Source organism: Pollachius pollachius (assembly GCF_949987615.1).
Source record: "Pollachius pollachius genome assembly, chromosome: 11".
Classification (NCBI taxonomy): domain Eukaryota; kingdom Metazoa; phylum Chordata; class Actinopteri; order Gadiformes; family Gadidae; genus Pollachius; species Pollachius pollachius.
In genome coordinates this window covers 6,628,377-6,633,376 of record NC_136944.1, presented here as the reverse complement: position 1 = coordinate 6,633,376, position 5,000 = coordinate 6,628,377, and positions in this window count along the sequence as shown.

Below are 5,000 nucleotides of genomic sequence, written 5' to 3'. Positions count from 1 at the left end.
AAACCAAGACATCTAATTATCTCCACAGGAAGGGTTAAAGGTTAAGAGACGAGGGTGAGAGTCATTGACTCTCTGCGGATGAGGATGTAAGGGAGAAGGACATGTGTGTGTGTGTGTTGTGTGTGCGTGTGTGTGTGTGCGTGTGTGTGTGTGTGTGTTTGCTTGTGTGTGTGTGTGTGTTAGTGTGTTTGCATGTGTATGCGTGGTGTATGTGTGTGTCCTTCATCATTTTAAAACAACATTTAATTCGCTTCCAGGTATGTCTTGCAGAAGATACAAAGACATGTCTAATGTCAAAGCCTGGAGTTTCAGAAGGTTCATATTGTATAACAGGAAGCAAAGGCCTTAAGTATCAACTGAGTGTCGGCCGATGCTCCAGGCACGTGTTAGTTGTCTGCTATGGGACAGACTGTTCATGTGTATGATCTCTATTGTGTGGTTCCATGGCGGCTTTCCAGCCCCCCCCCGGGTCTATGTATTTACTTAGTGTTTGCTATCAGAATAACAGCTGCAGAAATGTCCGAAAACAAGGCGGGGTGAAGACCAAACACACCAGCTGACAGACCTTGACTGGGGAACAGAAACACCAGATATACGAGGGCCAACTGTGCTAAAGCCCAAGACGCAAACAACCCAATAGGATAGTTTGGGCTTGAGAGAGGACAACAAGTGAAGGAGCACACTCATTAATAAGGAAGGTGAACAAATACACAAGGAGGAAAGGGACACAAACGCACACGCACAAACACACACACACACACACACACACAAAAACACGCACGCAGACACACACATATGCACACACGCACACACACAAACACACACACACACATACACACACACACACACACACACACACGCCTACACACACACACACACACACACGCACGCTTACTTAAACGTTTACCAAGTTGTACTTTAAACACAAATAATTGTAATTGAGCTGAAAACCCGTCTCTGTGAGAGTCTGTGACTCTCTCTCTCTCTCTCTCTCTCTCTCTCTCTCTCTCTCTCTCTCTCTCTCTCTCTCTCGCTCTCTCTCTCTCTCTCTCTCTCTCTCTCTCCCTCTCTCTCTCTCCCTCTATCTCTCACTCTCTCTCTCTCCCTTGCCCACAGTAAAGAGTATCAGGACGTTGCGAAGGAGTCTCTCAGCCATCACAAAACAGCCATTGTAGTATGATTGGTGTCATATCGCTGTAGGAGGGCGGCTTACCAACTCTGGATGGCATGTGACCAATTGCTTAATCAGCATCAAAGACATGCGCGGCCGTTTGGACAAAATCTGACAGATGATCGCCTTGTGACTGAACAATTCACAAACAAATAACCCAACACTCCAGAGGTATAAAGCGGAAGAAGACCTGAGCTGAAGTTACGTTGTAGGTCGGATGCCAAGCATTCATCTTCTGCAATCCTAGATTGTAGGTATCACAAGTCATACATTTCCGCTGGGCTTCCAACATACCTGGGATTGATGTCAGAGTTATAATGGCAGTAAATGATACTCTGCAAACAAGATGTTTCAGGAGGGGAATGAGGGGCGTTCTGGGTGCCGATAACTCCCACCAGCTCTGACCTTTTCCTAGATTTTTAGATTTTTCTTAGGTTTATCTTAGTTTTGCTAAGTTTAAAATGGGTAAAACGGTATACAACACACTACAGCAAAGGTAAAAACCAAAGTATGAAATGACCCCTTTAAGAAGACACAATCTACTAGTAACCTTTAACCTTTAACCCTTCCTGTTGAGATAATCAGACGTGCTGGTTTCTGCCAAAGGTCGAAACTTTTTTTAGAGATGGTAAGTCAGCGATGCTTACAGGTATTCCATTACTGCGTCAAGCCTGATGCAATAATCAGATTCCACTATCCAATTATACACACGAGGACACACAGACATGAACAGACACATGCACGTGGGCAAACACACACACACCTGTGACATAAAACATACTGGAATTGATATTGCTGCACGAGGTCTTCTATTCTTCTACTTCTATTGTCTTCTATCCTTGTGTGGAGAGAGAGCGAAAGAGAGAGAGAGAGAAAGAGAGAGAGAGAGAGAGACAGACAGACAGACAGACAGACAGACAGACAGACAGACAGACAGACAGACAAATAGAGACAGAGAGAAAGACAGATCGAGATGGAGAGACAGAAGAAGAGAGTAAGGGAGAGAGAGAAACAGGAAGAGAGAGAGCGACAGAGAAATAGAAAATATTGGTATTGAAGCTCTACACAAAATTAACTGCAGTGACATTTCAGTCTTTCATGCTTGAGTTACGTTGGTTGTGCAACAGAGATATTAAGAAGTCTTTGATATCGTTCGGTATAGGAGAGCAAACTATTTGGTGTTGAATTGAACATGGTGAAGAAATAGTTTCCTCATCTCTTGACACAAGTCTCTGCCGGTGAGAGCTGGGAAAAACCTTTAACATCCTATGCTACTTCTCAGACCTCATTTCGGCCTTCCTCTCTGCATGTGTAAACAGTTTACACACCTGAAACATTACAGTACTTAGACAGATTATGGTAAAAGCGTGTCATCTATGACGGTGAGAGGTGATTAGATGGAAGATAAGCTTCATTGTCTTTACATGTGTTCATGGAGCCTGTTAGAGCTCGCTTGAAGACCTTTGCCTCAAGATCACTGTCACGCACACACACACACACACACACACACACACACACACACACACACACAAACACACACAAAGGCATGCAGCCACACAAAAGCGTGGGAATCTATGAGCAAGTGTTTGACAGAGTTTGAACAACTGAAGGGTTTGCATTGCGAGGGCTTCAGCCCAACGTGTTGGGTGAGGCAATGTGTGTGAGAGCGTATCTCCAGCATCAGGGTACCTCCTGTCACCTGATCCTGCTCTCTGGCGCCCTACAGACCGCTGCAGGGGGAAGTGGCCTTGTTTGTTCTTAAAGTACCCTGAGTGTTGCCTCAGCTCATGCGGGAAATGCAACGGTATTGAATATCTGATGACAAACACCCCTGGCCAGGTGTCGAGTATGTTTGCGTGTGTGTTTGTGTGAGAGTGTGTGTGTGGGTTTGCGTGTGGGTGTGTGTATGTGTGTGAGAGTATATCTGTGTGTGTGTGTGTGTGTGTGCGTGTGTGTGTGTGTGTGTGTATGTGTGAGATGTGTGTGTGTGTGTGTGTGTGCGCGTGTGCGTGTGTGTGTGTGCATGTATGTGTGTGTGCATGTATGTGTGTGCGTCAGAGATAGAAAGCAGGTGTGAGAGAGAAGGATAGAAGAATCGTGTGTGTGCTTGTGTGTGCTTGCATGTGTGGGCGATCTGTGTGTGTGTGTGTGTGTGTGAGTGTGTGTGTGTGTGTGCGTGTGTGTGAGAGCGATTCCTCCCTCCACTTGCTAGCTGCTCCCGGTGTCCTCATGCTGGATAAATCAGGGTTGCATGTCCTCCTCTCCAGTGCAGACGTCTAGACCGGATGACTCAGGCTGGGTTTCCACTCGGCTGATGGGGCGAGCGGCCCGGCCGACGGACCCAGCTGGGAACCGACATCCATAACAGACCGGTCCGCCTCAGACCAGCACCGAGGTCAGGGGGGAGGTACACGTCCTATCAGAGGAAGGAGACCATATGGCTCGGGCTATCTGCACATGTCCGACATTAAAAGAGAGAGATGACGTGCTTCAGCTCCATCTGTTTGAAGAGCAGCAGTGACTGCTCCCTAACGACACGGTGGAAAAAGCGTCTAGGAATCATGCGACCGTTGACCGAGCGGTAAAGCACATGGTCATCGCTTTAACTCACAGCACGCACACTCTGGCGCCAGTGGACATACTATGGATACAAACACTAAAAACACACAGCTATTTAATAGTAGCTTGTTTAAATGAATGAAATGGATGTTGTTGGATGGACATGTGCTGTCAAACTGTCCCCTCACTGTATTATCTATATACAACCATGAACTATGTGTTTGTGTGTGTGTGAGAGAGAAGAGAGAGAGAGAGAGAGAGAGAGAGAGAGAGAGAGAGAGAGAGAGAGAGAGAGAGAGAGAGAGAGAAGTGGTCGACTGTGTTTGAACAACTGAAGGTTTCACATTGTGAGGGCTTCAGCCAAACTTGTTGGTTGAGGCGTTGTAGTGAAGCATTGTGTGTGAGAGAGCAGCTCACTCACACACAATGCGCTGAGAGTGTGTGTGGACACACATGGACCTGCACACGCACGTACACACATGTGTGTGCGTGTGCGTGTGTGTGTGTCTGTGCATGTGTTGGGTCAACCAACTTCTCATCTCCTACCAAACTCAATAACAACCGCAACGGAAAGAAAAGACAACCGTGGATTCAGAATAAGCTCCTCTGCTGTCCTCGAGGCAGCCCTATTGCACGTTCTGCTGTGAGGCTGTGACTTTCATATGTAGCATCATAGAGCGGTCATGTGTGTAGCGGCTGTTACTGCACCTGAGGCCCCTCCGCTAAACTATTCTTTTAATCTTTAGTGTTTTGAGCCTCATATTCTCTTTTCTTTTTTCTACTCGCATCACCTTTGATCTGTCCCGGCCTATCACTTCAATCCGGTTTCAGTGTCAACTCCTTTCATCTGGTTCTCTTTCAAGATTTTCCCGTAATTAATCATGATATATTTCCTTGCTCTTCAAACTGTTCTGATTCCGTTCCCACAGACACCAAAGACCTATAGAATTCTGACCAATGGCGGCCCTGCATCAAACCAAAGGGTTCATTTCATCATTACACAATTAAGTGAAATGATCAATTAACGAATCAACAGAAAAACAAAACAAGACAACACCCTATAATCCGTAAAGAAACAAACTGCAAAGACACAAACAACTACCAATCCAGCAAAGATTAAACGTTTTTTGTCAGCAGAGATGTTGTGACACAGCAAAGACCCCGGGGGAAGAGTGGGGAGGGGGGAGAGTGGGGGAGGGAGGGGGAGGGAGGGGGGGAGATGATGCAGGCTCCCCTTCACACATCATGACTCTGTGAGAGCACAACAGAT